Here is a 6437-nt window from a genome sequence, read left to right as displayed (position 1 = left end):
TATAACGCTATTACGAATCAGGCTTGTTATTAACCTCCCTTTACAGATGAGGAACCTGAGATGTGGTGTCATTTGTCAACCTAGGCTTGAGAGCGTCAGCCTGCTTCCCTAGCGCACCCCTATTAGGCGGGGAGATTCAGCTGTTTGCTCAGCAGTGCCAGGGGGCAGGGAAGGGGTAGGAACCCATAGGTGACACGAGAGACTGCCTTCGCACAGGCATGAAAGACCCAAGAGTGACTGATGTGCTGGGTTTTAGGGAGCCCCAGGAGAGGGAGATTCCCTTTGCACCCTGCCTCCTTCCCCCGTTGTCTAACAAGTCTCCAATACCTTTTGGGTTTTGTTGTTGTTGTTGTTGTTTTTTCCCCAGATAGGGTCTTGCTCTGGCTCAGGCTGACCTGGAATTCACTATGCCATCCCAGGCTGGCCTGGAGCTGACAGCGATCCTCCTACCTCTGCCTCCAGAGTGCTGGGATTAAAGGCGTGCGCCACCAAGCCCGGCTCCCCAGTGCCTTTTTTTCCCATTCAGCCCATAGCCTCTGTCTCGTAGCATTTCCGTTTCCCTGAACGGCATCTAGACAAGCTCCAGGTCCCCACCAGCTCCGGACCTCATTACTCATTCTGCGTGCAGCTCGGCCTCACCCTGCAGACTGCCCTGATTTCCCAGCTAGGGATTTGGCTGCCCTCCTTGTCTATGATTCAGATTTTCGCCCCAGCGACGCTGCACCAGGCTCCTGCGTACACGCCCCTCCCAGCAGACTGGCACTTGGGACCCTGGCTGAAGCCCTGTCAAGAATGAGGCACATCCTACTCCACAGGGCTTGGGCAGGATTATGGGGGACCTCAAATGTAATGGGGGGCTACTGAAGGGGTTGGTTTGAGCAGGCATAAAAGGGATGTTTTTATTTATTTATTTATTGACGAACGATCTCACTAGCCCAGGCTGACCTGGAATTCACTATGTAGTCTCAAGCTGGCCTTGAACTCACAGCGATCCTCCTACCTCTGCTGGGGTTAAAGGTGTTTGTCACCATGCTGCAAAGGGGCTTTCTTCTTCTCTTTCCTTTTTTTTTTTTTTTTTTTTTTTTTTTGGTTTTTCAAGGTAGGGTCTCACTCTGGCTCAGGCTGACCTGGAATTCACTATGTAGTCTCAGGGTGGCCTCGAACTCTTGGCGATCCTCCTACCTCTGCCTCCCGAGTGCTGGAATTAAAGGCGTGCGCCACCACGCCCGGCTTTCTCTTTTTTTTTTTTTTTTTAAATTTTTATTTATTTATTTGAGAGCGACAGACACAGAGAGAAAGACAGATAGAGGGAGAGAGAGAGAATGGGCACGCCAGGGCTTCCAGCCTCTGCAAACGAACTCCAGACGCGTGCGCCCCCTTGTGCATCTGGCTAACATGGGACCTGGGGAACCGAGCCTCGAACCGGGGTCCTTAGGCTTCACAGGCAAGCGCTTAACCACTAAGCCATCTCTCCAGCCCCATCTCTTTTCTTTTTTTATGTGTATATAAATGGATGTGTGCTTGTGTGTATGTGTGTATACTTTCATATGACTGTGTTCATGTGTGTTAGAGCACATATGTGTCGCAAGGAGCAGGCAGACGTCAGAGTTCATCGTCAGACGACAGCCCTCATCTTCCGCCTTGTTTTGGAATTCTCCATTCTGCTCATCAGGTTAGCTGGCCCGTGAGCTTCCAAGAAATTCTGTCTCTGCCTGCCACAGAATTAATCCTTTAGGGGCTGGAGAGTTGGCTCAGTGGTTAAAGATCAGGGTTTGATTCCCCAGCACCCATGTAAAGCCAGACGCACAAAGTGGTGCATGCGTCTGGAGTTCATTAGCAGTGGCAGGAGGCCCTGGCACAACCCTACTCACTCTTTCTCTCTGTGCCTCTTTCTCTCTGTGTCTCTCTCAAATAAAAATATATTTAAAAAAAAACCAGGTGTGGTAGTGCATGCCTTTAATCCTAGCACTCAGGAGGCAGCGGTAGGAGGATTGCTGTGACTTCAAGGCCACCCTGGGACTACATAGTGACTTCCAGATCAGCCTGAGCTAGAGTGAAACTCTACTTCGAGAAACCAAAAATAAATACATAAAAAGAGGGCTAGCCGGGTGTGGTGGCGCACACCTTTAATCCCAATACTGGGGAGGCAGAGGTAGGAGGATTGCCGTGAATTCGAGGCCACCCTGAGACTCCATAGTGAATTCCAGGTCAGCCTGGGCTAGAGTGAGACCCTACCTCGTAAGCCCCCCCCCCAAAAAAAAAGAGGGCTAGAGAGATAGCTTAGTGTTTAAGGCACTTGCCTGTGAAGCCTAAGGACTTAGGTTTGGTTCTCCAGGTCTCATGTAAGCCACATACACAAGGTGGCACATGCATCTGAAGTTCATCTGCAGTGGCTAGAGGCCCTGGCGAGGCCATTCTCACTCTCTCCCCCTCTCTCTGTCTCTAATAAATACATAAAAATAATAATAATAAATCTTAAAAGTTTTTTCTAAAAAAAAAAAGTCAGGTGTGGTGACACATGCCTTTAATCCCAGTACTCAGGGAGGCAGAAATAGGATTTCTATGAGTTTGAAGTCAGCCTGGGACTACAGAGTATGATCCAAGTCAGCCTGGGCTACAGTGAGAACCTACCTTGCAAAATAAATAAATAAATAAATAAATAAATAAATAAATAAATAAATAAAAGGAGAATTCGGCTTTTACGTGGGTGCTGGGGATGATCCACATTCAGAGCTCCTTCCACAGAGCCATCTCCCAGCCCCTAACCGGAGCCTTGAGGCTAATGAGGCTGACCAAGGGCATAGAGGGAGGAATGGCCAGAGGCTGGGGCTCCTGACCAGGCTCCTGAGTGGTCCGCATAACAGAGGAGGAATTGTGGAAAGCACCCAGGGGAGATGACAAGGAAAAGACATGCATTAGGAGCACAGGGAAACTCACAACACGTGGTCATGGACTGGACTTATGGAGCACAGGGCGAGGAGACCTATGTACTCCCCCCCCTTCCCCACGCCCGGAAAGCTGGTGTTTGAGGGGTAGGAATAAGGTTCTTGACGGAAAGTGATAGGGCAGAGTTTAGTGCCTGCAAATCAGGTAGGGGCTGGGCAAACGACTACAAGAATTTGGTCTATTTATGTCAAATCTCTAGATTAAAAAAATTGCCGGAGGATCAAGGTGAGTTTGAGGCCACCCTGAGACTACATACTAGATTCCAGGTCAGCCTGGGATAGAGAGAAATCCTACCTTAAAAGAAAAGAAAGAAAGAAAGCGGGCTGAAGAAATGTCTTTAGTGGCTACGGTGTTTGCCTGTGAAGTCTAGGGACCCAGGTTCAATTCCCCAGGACCCACATAAGCCAGATGCACAAAGTGGCACAGGCATCTTCAGTTTGTTTGCAGTGGTAAGAAGCCCCGGTACGCACATTCTCTCTCTCTCTCCTGTTTCAAATAAACAACAATAAATAAAGGTGTGCTTTATTTCTTTGCAGGGAAACAGAAAGGGAAAGAATGGGCGCTCCAGGGCCTCTTGCCACCGCATGCGAAATTCAGACACCTTTGCCACTTTGTATCTACTGTATGTAGGTACTAGGGAATCAACCCCTGGGCTGGCAGGCTTGGCAAACAAGCAATTGCCTTTCACTGCTGAACCATCTATTCAGCCTTTTTTGTTTTCTTTTTCGAGGTACGGTCTCACTCTAGCCCAGGCTGACCTGGAATTCACTATGTAGTCTCAGGGTGGCCTCGAACGCACGGCGATCCTCGTACCTCTGCCTCCTGAGTGCTGGCATTAAAGGAATGCGCCACCACAACGGCTGCCTTTTTTTCCCCTTTTTTCTTAAAATTTTATTTGTGTGTGTGTGTGTGTGCGCGCACGCGTGTGCACCAGTGTCTCTAGAGCCGTCTTTCTACCTCCCCCTCCCCCGCCTTTTCAGTGTTTCCTGTAGCTCAGGCTGGCCTTGAGCTCCCCACAGAGCTGAGGATGGTCTGGAACCCCTGATCTTCCTGCCCCCACCTCAGGCCTTGCTGGAATTGCAAGGGCGCACCCCCACCACCGCCTCCAGTCCCGAGCGGATGCGGAACACGCACTACCACGCAGGCTCCCCGTGCTCCAGTTCTTTCCACGAACCCTGTGGACCTTGTTTGGACTCGTGATCTCTCTCGGGAAGCCAGGCAGGAATCCTGTCTCCCCCCTCAGTCCCTGGCCCACTCCTACCCAGTGTTCTCTTGCCTCCCTCACTTCTGTAGTCAGGTGCACATTCAGAAAGGTGCCAAGACATGCCAATGTCACACTCCTCTGCTGTGGCAGAACCAGGCTGTGACTGCAGGGAATGACACCACTGTCTTTACTCATTAACACTTGGGAAGGGCCTTTGCGTGCAAACCTGAAGTGACCCCAGGGAAGGGTTGGGGACAGGGACAAGCACCTCAAATTCCCAGGTCGCCAAGGGCTAGGAGGATGAGCCGGTTCACATCTGCAGAGGGAAAGGCCTGAGACACCCCCCCCCCCCCCCCCCCCCCCCCCCGGCCCCGTGCGTGCCCAGGAAACTCCTCCATCTCCAGGCTGGCCTGGGCGTCTGGCACGCAGCCCGCTGGAGGGGGGGAAGCCCAGCTTAGCCCGAGGCACAGGCAGCGGGACCCCTGGGCGTTGGCTTCCCCTCCCTGACCTTCAGCTACCGCTGATGAATTGGCAGCAACTGTGTGGTATCAGAGAGACATTTTCTTCTGTGTGAGCTCAGAGCTTCCATTTCAAAATTCCTCAGTCACAAGACAGAGGAGGCTGCAGGAGCCTGGGCACACTTGTGGCGGCAGCAGGTGACCTGAGCTGGCTCCAAGTCCTCCAGGAGGCTGTGTAATCCCAGGGATTCCGGAGGCTCCGGGATGGCCATGTAAGGTGCTGTCTCTGGCCTCAGTTATCCTCATGAGCTGCCAAGCCCCTGGCAGGCCTGCAGGCATGGGCTGGTCTCTCTGCTTGCCCTGGAGTCAAGGGCTTCCTCCAGCAGTTTCCCTTGCGCAACTGCTCCCTCCCTTCTGGTCCTTAACCTCTGGTGAGATTTAGCATTTTGTTTAGAAGTAAATGAGGGGACTGGTTGAGGCACTTGTCTGCAAAGCGTCACCAGCAGTGGGGGGGGGGGGGGAAGCGGGAGGTTCATTGCCCCAGCACCCGCTTAAAGCCGGATGCACAAAGAGATGCACGCATCTGGGGTTCCTTTGCAGTGGCTACAGGCCCTGGTGCACCCATGATCTCTGTCTGTCTGTCCTCAATCTGTCTCTATGTGCTTGCAAATAAGGAAGTAAAAATATTTAGGGGGCTGAGGAAATGACTTATCACTTAGGGTATTTGCCTATGAAACCCAAGGACCCCAGTAAGCCAGATGCACAAGGGCGCATGCGTCTGGAGTTCATTTGCAGTGGCTGGAAGTCCTACCACGCCCATTCTCGCTCTCAAATAAATAAATAAATAAATAACACACACACACACACACACACACACACACACACACACGTATATATAAAGGTTTTTCGAGGTAGGGTCTCACTCTAACTCAGGCTGACCTGGAATTCACTATGTAGTCTCAGGGTGGCCTCGAACTCACAACTATCCTCCTACTTCAGCCTCTTGAGTGCTGTGATTAAAGGCATGTGTCACCATGCCTGGTCTATTTTTATTTTTTACTTTTTGGTTTTTCAAGGTAGAGTCCATTCTAGCCCAGGCTGACCTGGAACACTCTGTATCCCAGACTGGCCTCAAACTCACAGCAATCCTCTTACCTCTGTGGTTAAAGGCCCAGACTGTTCACTTAAAATTTTTTTTTCTTAAATTATTTTTGTTCATTTTTATTTATTTATTTGAGAGAGACAGAGAGAGAGAGAAAAAAAAAAGGCAGAGAGAGACAGACAGAGAGAGAGAGAGAGAGAGAGAGAGAGAGAGAGAGGGAGAGTGTGCCAGGGCTTCCAGCCACTGCAAAAGAACTCCTGTCATGTGCGCCCCTTTGTGCATCTGGCTAACATGGGTCCTGGGGAATCGAGCCTCAAACCGGGGCCCTTAGGCTTCACAGGCAAGTGCTTAACTGCTAAGCCATCTCTCCAGCCCCCCCCCCCCAATTTTTTAAAAAATATTTTACTGGGCCCGGGCATGGTGGTGCACACCTTTAATCCCAGCACTCGGGAGGCAGAGGTAGGAGGATCACCAAGAGTTCGAGGCCACCCTGAGACTACATAGCTAATTCCAGGTCAGCTTGGACCCTACCTTGAAAAACCAAAAAACAACTTTATTGCTGGCTGTGGTGGCTCCTGCCAGTAAGAAATTGCTGAAGAGGCGGAGACAGGAGAATCAGGAGTTCAAGCCCAGCCTGGGCCTCACACTTAAAAATATTTTATGTCTGGGGCTGGAGAGATGGTTTAGCGGTTAAGCGCTTGCCTGTGAAGCCTAAGGACCCCGGTTC

This window comes from Jaculus jaculus, chromosome 8, assembly GCF_020740685.1.
Source record: "Jaculus jaculus isolate mJacJac1 chromosome 8, mJacJac1.mat.Y.cur, whole genome shotgun sequence".
NCBI classification, from domain to species: Eukaryota; Metazoa; Chordata; class Mammalia; order Rodentia; family Dipodidae; genus Jaculus; species Jaculus jaculus.
Note: the sequence above shows the minus strand (reverse complement) of the source record.